The 13,326-nt window shown below is 38.3% G+C and overlaps 1 long non-coding RNA gene across 1 annotated transcript in view; it reads right to left on the bottom strand.

The window, feature by feature from the left end:
- The window catches only part of LOC129459501 (uncharacterized), a 69,655-nt gene that overhangs the window by 30,842 nt on the left and 25,487 nt on the right, over nucleotides 1-13,326 (bottom strand). Inside the window, exon 2 of the long non-coding RNA XR_008649991.2 lies at nucleotides 6,860-6,929. This is a non-coding gene — a long non-coding RNA (uncharacterized lncRNA). The remainder of the gene's footprint in view (nucleotides 1-6,859; nucleotides 6,930-13,326) is intronic.

Raw genomic sequence — 13,326 nt, forward strand, 5'->3', positions numbered from 1 at the left:
CCACTAAAATAGCAGCCATCTCAATACCATCTATCCACTGACCCTGCACAATCTTTCATTATATCACTTATCAATAACAGATTATATAAACATCTCAGTATATACTTATTAGTTGTTTATTGTCTATCTTTCCTTCCTAGAGAGTAACTTCTATGAGAGGCATTGTCTGTCTTGTTCACTAAGAGGCCCTCAATAAATATTTGTTGAATAAAAGACTGGATGAGTGAGTGAATAAACAAATGGATAGGCATGAGAAGTAACTCTTAAAAGTATAAGTAAAGGATGAAATAGAAGGAAGAACTGTTAAGAAGGAATATTTTATAACTCTCACAATTGATTGGATCTGAGAAATCAATGGGGAGGGTAGAGTTAAAGAGTACACCAAGATATTGAGTCGCAGGAGCTGGAAGAATAGTATTTTTAATAAACTGAAGAGTTGGAAAATATAAGTAAGTGTTAGAGAAGGAAATTAAAGGCATTAGAGAGACAGTGGTATTGAAGTATGGGACTCCATAAGATTTCAGACTAGGGGAAGAACACAGGAGAACAACAAAGGCCAAAGATTAAGCCTTGGCGCCCACCTACACCTAGGTTTGGGGAAGAAGAGACAAGTCTTCTCCCTCTTCTCTGTATTGGTATTATAGGACTGAAGAATGTACCAGTGAGTTAATTAGTGGGCCAGGGATGACAAAGGGAACCCAGTGTCAATGGCACAGAAAGGTTAAAGTGGTGGGGATAACACAGGGAGAAAATGTAAAGGCCAGTGTCTCTACATTGAGCACTGTAGGAACTTACAATAAGAAAATGGCTTGTTTGGAGAACCAGGATGAATTAGGTAGGGCACAAGATAGGGCAGAATGGTGAGTCCAGAGGCAAAGGCCAAGTCCAGTCTGTTTCTAAGAATGGGCATCATTCATTCATTCCTTCATTCATTTCTCAAATTTTAGGCAGGAGGGAGGCTCCTCCTGCCTAAATTCATGAATAAGACAGGCCTCCTGCTTTCATAAATTTCCCAATCTGTGATAGCAGGAAAAATAGAATAGGGTAATAGGCGTGAAGGAAAGCAGGAAAGGTGGGGAGTTGAGTGGGTAGAAGAAATAGCTCTAAGGAAGTCTAGCTCATGAGTACATGGTGAAGTAACTAAGTGACAAGATGGTGTCAGGAAGTTGATGGAATGAGCCAGAGATGAGCAGCCTACCGTTGTGGGACAATTATGTTGATATTAGCAATTATAATATTTTTATAGAGCTATCAGTTTCCTTTGGTCTGCCTACCTTTTCCCCTTGCTGTTATATCTCATTCATCATAATGCTAGATGGAGTATATAATATTCCCCCACTATTTATGGATGAGGAAACGGGCTCAGAGAAGCAAAAGACTTGCCTAAAGCGTCACTCTCCCTAGATAAACTGTAAGTTGGAGGTGAGCTATTTCACTGCAGTGTCGTGTGGCAACCCCACAAAGTCCTCTGCCGACATCGCTGTATTTCCTAATAAATCATACCCAGATTTTATTGGCCTATTTCAAGGATATTTCTACAAAATATTTCCAACAGTTTCAGATGTTTTTCCTGGAATTTTATCCAAAAGAAGAACATAGTATAATAACACAATACTAAAGCTAACATAAGCCTCCTTTGTGCCTAGAATCTAAATTTCGTCAAATATATCTCTTGAACTCGTACCCTAGGAGTTAATAATTAAAGTTTCCACCACATAACCTCCAGAGGTATGTTTGTTTTGTTAGTTTATATTGCCCAATAATTTACCTCCAATGACAAAGCTTCTCCCAAACAAGGTTTTGAAGTGTGTGTCCACTTCTCTCCAGTAAATAAACGTTTTTGGGGGGAACATTAGCACCACAGTGGCTGTTAGAGATAAGCCAGTCCAGGCTCCTTAATTACAGACCAAATCTCAGGTACCAAAGAGTTTAGTGATTTGTTTAGGGGCCCAGAGTTGTTCGTGCATTTTACTAAATCCATTTTATTTATTTTTGCTGGCATCTATATAGCCTGTATATAAAACATGAAGTAAAATTGATCAGAAAATATCCAGTTTAATGTGTTTTATTGTATAAATGAAGAAACAGAGGCTCAGAGAGCCTAAGTGATAATTCTGAGTTCACATAGGAAAGCAGCAAAAAAGCTGAACACCCACTTCCCTATTTGGAGTTTCACATGGGACAGTGCTTCTCGAAATAGAGATTGATGGACACCTTCATGTCTTAAAGAAAATCTCCTTCCCACTCTAGACTTCCTAACATGAATTCTGGTGTTATCTGAGGAATCTAAAAGCCCCTGCTTGCAGACTTTCTGAGATCTTACCAAGTTTTTCATGCAGGTCTGAGTGCCTCATACTGTAACAAGACAACTTTTGTCTTTCATTGTATCCTAGACCTTTATGGAGAAATCACCAAAGGCCCTTTGTAACTTTCGTTAGACCTCCACTCCTTGTTCTTATATTAATGCCTTCCATTAAACAAATGCACCCTTCCCTCTTAAAAGTCCTCTCCCTGTGATTCTTTCCTTTGGTGAATAGTGCTTGACCCTCACTTCTTCTTTCTCCTGATTAATGTTGTGGTTTCTTCTCCATTTTTGTCTCTCACTCACTTCTCTCTCATCTTGTTCTGCAGGAACTGAAGCATACCCTGTATTTACTCATATTGCTCTCACTCTAGGTATTCACAGGTTCAGGAAGTGACAATGGATTTAAATACAGGACATTCTATCTGCATTCCTAAACATAGAAGACAAGGTGTTGAATCAACTTGCCCCACATAAAAGAGATTATGAATCCAAATTAGAGGCTAACTCTCTAGACTTACAGATCGCTGCTCATTTCTTGAAACAACACTGCCTCTATTGACGAATAAATGCTACAGTTACCATATGTTCAATACTTACTGTGTTTCAGGCATTCTGCCTAGTGCTTTATTCACATTATCTGATTTCATTACTATAACAATCCTATTAAGTCATTACTATGATTCTCATTTCATAGACGAAGGAATTCAGAAATTAAATGCTCTGCCAAAAGTCACACAACCTATGGCAGAGCCCTTACTTGGATTCAGGGTCAACTAAACATACATGTAGTGATTTTTTGAGAACAAAAGGACTAATGTGATTCAAACTGTGCCAAAAGAACATAGTCTCAGGATTAATTTGGGAGCCATGTGCCAAGCACTGGTCTAAGTATTTTACACGTGCTACATGACACAATTCTTCAGTCAACCCATGATGTAGATACTAGCATCAGCATTCTGACTTTACAGATGAGGAAGTGGAGGTAGAGAGAAGTATATTGCTCCAGATCACACAGCTAGTAGGTAATAGAGACAGGATTCAGACTCAGGGAGTCTGTTTTTTAGCCTGACTTCTGGATCAACCAAGGTTCCCTCTGAAAATCTGTTAGTTAAGAGCAATCTTCAAATGTTTAAAATATTTGAAAGTCATTTTGTAAACAATCAAAGTATATCAAAATTATGATTCATTTTTCTATCTCAAAACTAGAAGGCATACCTAATTCATTTTCAAATTCATGTCTTCTAACAGTTTTAAATGATATTCATAAAATTCAGGGACTAGTGGGAAGAAAGTGTTATCACATCTCACCAAGTGATGTCAAAGTTCCCAGAACTTTGAATTTTACTCCAAATGAACCAATATAATGTACATATGGTTTTTACTGATAGTTACTTCATGTATCCAGTGAAAAGTAAATTGCATTATGATTTGCCACACACATGCTAATGTATGAAATTATTCTGATTACCATTTGACAAATCAGTAGCACAAATAAAAATAATAATTACTGATATCCAACCAATTTAGATGCATTATAATTTCTATTTGCTCAAAATGCAAGGATATTATATGCTATAGGATATTTTCCCTTAATAGGTAATTACCCTAATAGGTAATCAAAGGCACACTTTAATCTTATTATGGAGTTAAGAGAAATATGTCCTATGGCATGAGAATCTATAACCAGTTTTATTCAAAAATAAAATGGCAGACCAGGCTGTATTCTATATATAATCTCTAAAAAGTCCCTTTTGTTTTTTTAATAGTGGTGGGACGAGATGCAAAGTCACTCTGATCCCAAGTTATAAATACAAAGTAAAAACAAAATCCATTCACGGACAAACCTACTATTCAACATTGTATCTAATAAACCACAATGAAAGGACAGTTGAACAAGAAAATGTTGCAAAGTTCATCCTAGCCAAGAGTTGGCGAGCTAGAAGTTTTAAAATGCATATGCCCTAAAAATTGGGTGCTCACCTTCACCACAGTAAAAATAAAGCCCAAGGAGTTTATGTGGCCTCGACTGCCAAAAAGAGTGAAGTTCAGGAATCCACCAAGTTTTAGAATCCAAAGGGAAAAAAATGGAATAATTTTCTGTTACACTCCACTTTCAACCTCTCCAGATGGATTACGAAAATAGTGAGAAATCTAACAAAGCATTGCACAACTCTTCAGGCTCTATTTGGGTATATGACAATGAGAGACAGGCAGCATTTATCAGTTGACTCTGCCCTGGAATATTTTCTTAATGCTGATCTCTGGCATGGTGACCGGGCACCATGACCCAAACCAAGTGGATGATTAAATCAGCCAATTAATAAGTACATACTGAGATGAAAGGGAGGACAAAGCAGCCAGGATAACTACAGCTGGCACATTTCCCCATGATTAAGCTTTGACCTCCTTAGATCAGCACACTGGATGCTGGACACTGGATACTGATCCTCCATCAAGACCACTGAAATTGCTTGCCGCTGCTCCATATGCCAGAGGCCTGTTGTCCTGCAGGCTTCATCAACCATGTGGCACTTCTCTTATTCTGCTTCTTCCCGCCATGCCATATCCCACCTCCCCCCAGTTCAATACTACTCCTTGGAATTGCTTACTGGCTAATTGTTTTGCTATTCTGTCCCTGATTGGATTAGACACTCTTGGGGACCAGGAAAATATTCTCAAACATAGATCATATAAAAATGTCTGAGTACATGTGTTTTAGAGTCAGACTTCCCATATTTATAGTCCTAATTCTGTGAGTTACCACCTTCTATCCCTGTGACCTTGGGGCAGGCAGCTAAGTCTCTCTATGCCTCAACTTCTCATATTTAAAACAGAGAAAACAGCAACTACATTTTAGGTTTCTTGTATAAATGAGATAATAATGCGCATAAGAGTTTACCGGAGTTCCTGGCACACTGGTAAATGTTCAATAATGAATGGAGTCCCAATTTTCTGTTCCAATTTCTAATTTTCTGGTCCCATTCTGTGGTATTATATGTGTCATTTAACTCTCATAACAACCTTTTGTGGTATCACTATTATCCCCATTTTGCAATAAGGAAACTGAGGCACAGAGAGGTTCACCTCATGGGTGAGGTCCTGAAGATAGTCATGGCAGGACCAGGATTTGAAGGTAGGCTGTCTGGCTCTAGGATCTGTGCTCTTCATCTTCATGCTGTACTACCTCAAAAAAAAGTCCAATCTGGCAACCACATAGGAAAACCCTATGGGACTCTCTCAGAACTTAGGTGCCAATAAGACACTGCGACCATTTGTAGTTGAAAATTATGTCCCCATGAGTAGTTATTATTCATCACTTACACTTTAGTGAAAACAGGTAGATCTGATTTTCTAAAAGGAACTGAAGTCTAATAGAAGCTATGTTTGAAGCCAGCCATAAAAAAAAAAAAAAAAAAAAAAATTCTCCTCATACTTTCTGTGACCCTTGCTCCATTTTAGTTCATTATTCAACAGTTTATGAGACTGTATCCTGAACTGCAGAGTATTCTTCTGTTAGGATAGCACTTGCCTGAACTATAACTGTTAAGTAAAGGCAAATGGAAAAAAAAATCTGTTGGAAGGATATCCACACCCTGCTTTATAATAGAATGATGACTCCCAAGAGGAAAACAAATAAGACGGCCTGATCCCTAGAAAATCAAGCCACACCATCTCAGCTTCTGACACAATGGCCCTTGGATGTTCAGTGATGTGACTAAATTTTTAAGGCAAGATGAGCCTCCGTAAAGTAAGAACAAAATGCTCTCCACAATCTAAACTATATAAAGGCCTTTGACCAAAAGTTACCCGTAAGTATCTGCCTAGAGCTACCAAAGAGAGAACCATTCCCTAGCCACTGCACTACCCTTTCTGACTCCAGGTTTCCAAAGAGCTAAAGAAATGTAAGGGACCCCAAGGAACTAAAACTGCTTGAATAATTTTTTGAGACAAAGCTTGAGAAACAGAAAAGCAGTTCTATATGGGGGAAAGAAATCATCGTTAAAGCATAGAACTGCCACCATGGGCCTTCCAGGGGCATGGCCAGAAACTCTGCTGAAAAACTGACTTTCTTTTACAAGCAATCAGATAATAAGACTCCTTTAAGAAGTACAGAATAGTTAAATTCATCACATAATTTAATTGTACAGGTTATTAAATAGCAGTTTGCCTCCCCTCCTTCTCCGACGCTGCTTTTGTGTATTAAACTCAGACTAATCAAATTGGGGATTCCAAGAGTACTGTATTAGTCATCCTCATCCCTTTTAATTTGTTTAACGGCCGTGTGTGTGTGTGTGTGTGTGTGTGCGCACTAACAGCAGTGCATCACTTAGCCTCACGACAACATGTAAATAAAGAACGGATAGGGAAACTTTTGCAGAAAAGAATAAAGCGTGTTTCCTTTCTAACGTTACATTTGATGTTTGGGTAATTCATGAAACGTGTACTGCAAGCAATGGTGCTTATTATTTCTTAGTGGTCTCCAGACACAGGAGAAGAGCGAGGGCGAAGAAAGGAAGGAAGGAAGAAAGAAAAGGAGCCTGAATTTACACTCACCGCTTCAAAAGCCCTTTTGTACTAAGCCAACTTCTCCTGGCTGAAGATGCAGTATCTGCCAAGAAGTCGCCTGCAAGAAAGCACACCACACAACAAAAGTATAAAACAGTCCTTTAAAGGACTCCTTTTCTACCCACCCCCAACTTCTTTTAATAATTTTTTTTCTTTTGCATAAAAGACACATTTTTAGAAAGTGGCACTCACTCGGTGCCCTACAATGCTGACTGGGATTAGAAAATAAGCTGCCTCGTTAGTGAAGTTTCGAGTTCGGTTTGGCTGTTTGGGTCAATTGTCTTTTCACCTGGCTCGAGCCACCAAGTCAACTTGAACTAAGAATAGGAGTTATTTAGCATGTAGGACCCGTCGGAGAGCAAGCCTCTCCGAGCAGTGGTCTGAGAGGAGCGAGAATGGCTGTCTTGTTTGGGTGGTTGTTGTTTTGAGCTGCTCTTACACATTCAGACTTTCTGTCCATTCAGCCAGAGAGGCCACGTGTCCGAAACCTGAAAGGGGCTAGTGCTTTAGAGCAACGTGGTTAAACTTGCCTTTTCATATGTGGGATTTTCCACGTGGACAATATTTGTTCTCTAGGCATTTTGAGAAGCCTGCTCATATATGGATGCTTTTCAGTGTTTATATTTTCAAGTAGGTGTTTAAAAACCAGCATAAATTGTGGGGGATGTGAGAGGGTAGGAGGAAGAGAAAGTAGAAATAAACAAAGAGTGGTCAGTAACTTCTTCCATCACAGGCTGCATAGACACCTGCTGGAAAGTCACAAGTCCGGTGAAATGACTCGCCGAGTGTTTTGATCTCCATGATGCCAAGTGGCTGACTTTTCCAATGAACTGACCAGTTGTTTTGGCATCTTTCAGGAACAACTCTGCTTCATTCTGAATTATTTAGAAGTAATTACCCCATGGGTGGATAATCAATGCCTGTGCTTTCTTTCTATTTTCTTTCTAGGCACCTGCTTTTTGGGGCCTATTTTAATACTAATTCGTACCCCAAACTTGAGAAGAGTGTTTCAGTTTAGTTCAGTGAACATTTTTATTGAACATCTGTCATGTGCCAAGCACTCTGCTAGCTTCTGGAGATGGAAAGATAAAAAGAGGTGATTGTTGCTGTCAAGAAGTTTGAGATTTTGTGGGAGACAGACACGATTTAAAGTAATGTCATGAAAAGAAACCCAGTGTGGTTTGGAGCTATTGGGAAGGAGACTTTTAGCATAACCTGGGACTTTCAGGAATGACCTTTCAAGGCAGTGAAGAATGGGCTGAGATTTGAAGAATATGGAGGAATAAACCAATTAACCGAGTGAGAAAGAAATTTCTGGAAGAAGAAGCCATGGAAGGCAAAGAGGCACAAAATGGTGGGATTAGCAGTTCAGTAGACCTGGAGCATAAAATGCGAGAACAGAAAAAGAGGGGATGAGATGGGGAAAAAGAATAGTGGATTATTGCACCGTGGAGAGTCCAGCCACCATTTTAAAGCATCTGTACTTTGCCTCAAGGGCAACAGGGAGCCACTGAAAGGCCAAATCAGAAATATGAGGGGATCAGATCTAAATTTAGTTATATCTTCATGTAAATGGATCTGAAAACAGGACGTGGGAGAACGGTTAGCAGACTATTATAACCATTCAGGGAAGAAAGAATAAAATTCAGAATGATGGATTTGGTGGTCCAGTTGAGGAAGAAATTCAGATTTGTAAAATGTATGTCAGGCAAAATTAGCAGGATCAGGAAAAGGGAGAGGCTATGATAATTCCCAGATTTCTAGTTTAGACAACAGGATGGTGACAGTGCTGTTGAGCAAGACAGGGCCTCCAGGAAGAATGATCTGAAGGCGAAGGAGGAGAGGAGAAGTAAATAGGGAGCATGACAAATTCTGGTGCCTCCTGGGACAGTGGGACAGAGTTTAGGAGGCAGTCAGACACCGGTAGAGTGAGCTTCCAAAAATCAATGATTTAAACCATGCCTTCCCAATGGAGCCAACATTTCCCTCAAAAAAAAAAAAAAAAAAAAAAAAAAAAGGTGAAAATTTACTTTTGGTGGGAGGAGTCAGCAAAAAGCTTTTACATATTACAATGGTTTGTGGCCCTTCAAAGGGTCACAAACACATACCTATACATCTATAATGCTATTACAATTTCATGGCGAGGAGGGGAGAAAATTAGGTAGCAAGTAGGAAAAAAACATGTCTGAAAATGATCCTTGGGATGGCAATAACGAACTAAAGATTGAGAAACAATGACTTAAATCTGTGGTTTTATTGTTGGCTGTTACAAACTCAAAGAGAGTTGACTTCATTGGCTAACATGAAGTTTGGAGCAATATTTGCACTGGAGAAAAAGCCCCTGGATAGCTCAGCACAGTTCTCTTGGGTCAGGATCTTCCAGGTTGCTGTTTATTCAAATGCAGATTCCAGGACTCACACCTTCTGTGATATTGATTGAGAATTCCACATGAGTAGAGCCCAGTGATCTGCATTTAAAATAATTTCCTTTTTTTTTTTTTGAGATGGAGTTTTGTTCTTGTTGCCCAGGCTGGAGTGCAATGGTGTGATCTCGACTCACTGCAACCTGCACCTCCTGGGTTCAAGCGATTCTCCTGCTTCAGCCTCCTGAGTAGCTGGGATTACAGGCATGTGCCATCACACCCGGCTAATTTTGTATTTTTAGTAGAGATGGGGTTTCTCCATGTTGGTGAGGCTGGTCTCGAACTCCTGACCTTAGGTGATCCGCCTACCTCAGCCTCCTAAAGTGCTGGCATTACAGGCACGAGCCACCATGCCCAGCCCACTAATTTGCTTTTTATACTTTGGCCTAACTGATTTAAAAATTCAAGGATCTGGGTTGGGCGTGGTGGGTCACGCCTGTAATTCCAGCACTTTGGGAAGCCGAGGTGGGCGGATCACAAGGTCAAGAGATTGAGACAATCCTGGCCAACATGGTGAAACCCTGTCTCTACTAAAAATACAAAAATTACCTGGGCATGGTGGCACACGCCTGTAGTCCCAGCTACTAGGGAGGCTGAGGCAGGAGAATCATTTGAACCCAGGAGGCAGAGGTTGCAGTCAGCCAAGAATGTGCCACTGCACTCCAGCCTGGTGACAGAGCAAGACTCCATCTAAAAAATAAATAAACAAATAAGTAAAAATAAAAATAAAATAAAAAATAAAAAAAATACAAGGATCTGAGATCGAATTAGGAAGCAATATTCCAACGGTGGATGAGAAATTTTCAAGAGAAGAAGCATTGTAAAAGCATAAGCATACCATAAATGGAACTTAGGAGCTTAGGTCTCACTTTCCATTTTGAAATGGGTCACTCAACAACAACAAAATAGATGTCCCTCTACAAAAAGAAGAAAGACAGAGGCGGAGGTAGCTTTGGCAACACGGCTACATTTGTTTCAGCTTGAAACACCAGTAGCCTGTGTAAGCTGAAAAGGGGAAGTTAATCTGAATCCACTGGCAGACATCAGTTCTCATGGGAGCCCCAACAAGGTTAGTTTTACATAAACTGTGAAAGTACCAGAATGATCTTCTTCATTCACCCAACAAATTCTACTCTGTAGCAGGTACTTCCTAACCTCTAGAATTACACCGTATCCATCAAAAACTCACCAGAGAAATAGCATTTATGGAAATTGCCTGAAAGATATCCACTCATCTATAACCTATACCTCTACCCCTACCCTGTCTCACAGGCAGGGAGAAAAGCTAAGACACATTTAATAAAATGCTAGGCTGACTTTGGGAAATGCCATAAGCTTATATTGTATTTCCCTAGAATGAAAGACTCCTTCTCATTTTGCCACCATGTCACTTGTAAGAATGATGTTGAGTGTGGTCATTACGTTGCCTAGTAATTAGAATGACCACTCTTCTGGTGGTTGTTTCTGTTAGGTGATTAGTAATCGTAGGGTTTTTCTCATGTTTTTATTTTGTTTTAACTCATGGACACTGAGAATTACATGGCTGGTCTTTATTCCCCCCTGTTAATTTAGGCTGCTAAAAAAGCAAAAACCAGACTTGCTCATTCCCAATAGCAAGTAGAAGGGACTCAATACTATGTATGTTTTTATTAGCCTCATTCTTACTTCCATTTTATGTTCTTAAATAAAATATATACAAGAGCCATGGCATTTATTGGTCTTTTAAGGGACTTGTAAATGAGGTTAAGGCATTATGTTATCTGGAAGTTACCAGCTGAGAAGGGATTAGTTATCTGATTGACCCATCCTAGCTCAGGGCAAAGCTGCAAAGAAACAGATATGAAATAGGTAAACTCTGAAGAAAATGGCAAAGAGGAGGAGCAGAGCAGGAATGGTAAGATCAAGAGAACAGCGTTGACCCAGTTCTACCCATGTGATGGCACTGCATTCAGTAGCGGGTACCCTAAGGAAAGAATTGGGTGAGAAACAGTTACTAATAAAGGTTTAGTTCATGGCACACTAACCACTAGGGGTTTTACTAATACCCTACCCTCAACTCCCTCCTCTTATATTTCTATTTTTCATATAAATTTTTATTGAGATAATTGTAGGTTTAAAATAATAGCAAAAGACTTCAATACCCCCCCTTGAAATAATGGACAGATCATCCAGACAGAAAATCAACAAGGGAGGCTGACTTAAACTACACAGTAGAGCAAATGAACCTAATGATTATATATAGAACATCCACTCAACAGCAGGAAATATACCTTCTTCTCAAGCACATATGGAACATTCTCCAGGACAGATCACATGCTAGGACACAAAACAAATCTTAACAAATTTTAAAAGATTGAAATTATTCCATAAGTATCTTTCCCAACCAAAATGGAATAAAACTAAATATGAATAAAAAATGAAAAGGAAAAATTCACAAATATATGAAAATTCACCAACACACTCATCAACAACTAATGGGTCAAAGAATAAATTTAAAAAATTAGAAAATATCTTCAGATGAACAAAAATAAAAACAACATACCAAAACTATGAGATACAGCAAAAGCAATATTAAGAGAAAATTTATAGTGATAAGCACCTATATTTAAAAAAAGAGAGAAACTCTAAAATATTTAAACAATCTAATAGTTTACCTCAAGGCACTAGAAAAAAGAAGAAAAAACTAAGCTCTAAGTTAACAGAAGAAAAAAATAATAAATGTCAGAGCAGAAATAAATAAAGGATAAAAAACAGGAAAAAATTATAAAGCTGAGTTCTTCCCTCAAAAAGATAAGCAAAATCAACAAGAAAAATAAGCAATTAAATAAAATAGGAAATTAAAAAGGGGACACTACAAGTTCCACAGAAATAAAAAAGATTGAAAGGAATTATTATGAACAATTATACATCAACAAAATGAACAATCTATAAGAAATGTATAAATTCCTAGAAACATACAATCTAAGAAGACTGAAACCAGAAGAAATAGAAAGACTGAATAGGCCAAAAACAAAAGAGATTGCATCAGTAATCAAAAACCTTCCAATAAAGAAAAGCCAAGGACCAGAAGGCTTTACAGGTGAATTCTACCAAAGATTTTTTAAAAAGAATTAATACCAATCACTTTTAAACTAGAAGAGGGAATACTTCCAAACTCTTTTTTGCGAGCCCAGCATCACTCTGATACCAAAAGCAGACAATGGCACCAACACAAAACTATAGGCCATTATCCTTGATGAACGTGAAGGCAAAAATCCTCAACAAAACATTTGCTAACAGAATTCAAACCACATTAGAAGCATCATACACCATGACCAAGTAAGATTTATCCCTGAAATGCAAGCATGGCTTAACACATGCAAGTTAATCAGTATGATAGTCCACATTAACAAATGAAGGATAAAATCATATTATCGTCTTAATAGACGCAGAAAAAGCATTTGAAAAAAGTTAACATCATGTTAAAAAAAACTCAAAAAAATTAGATATGAAGAAACTTACCTCCACACATAATAAAGGCTATATATGAAAAACCCATAGGTAGCATACTCAACAGTGAAAATTGAAGAGCTTTTCCTGTGAGATCAAAACAAGGCAAAGATGCCCACTCTTGCACTTGTATTCAATAGAGTACTGGAATTCCTAGCCAGAGAAATTAGGCAAGAGAAAGAAACAAAAGGCATCCAAATTGAAAAGGAAAAAGTAAAATTACCTTTGCTTGAAAATGACATGATCTCATACCTAGAAAAGCCTAAAGCACTCCACAAACTGTTAGAACTAGTAAATAAATACAGCATGTTTTCAAGAAAAAAATCAACATACGAAAATTAGTTGCCTTTCCATACACTAACAACAAAGCATACCAAAAGAAAATTCAAAAAACAATTTCATTTACAATAGCATCAATAATAGAATACTTAGGAATAAACTCAAGTAAAAAGGTGGAAAACATCTACAGTGAAAATCATAATGTAAACACTTATGAAAACAAAGAAGACAGAAAATAAATAGGAAGACATCCCATGTCCATGA

This window comes from Symphalangus syndactylus, chromosome 13, assembly GCF_028878055.3.
Source record: "Symphalangus syndactylus isolate Jambi chromosome 13, NHGRI_mSymSyn1-v2.1_pri, whole genome shotgun sequence".
In the NCBI taxonomy this organism is placed as follows: Eukaryota; Metazoa; Chordata; class Mammalia; order Primates; family Hylobatidae; genus Symphalangus; species Symphalangus syndactylus.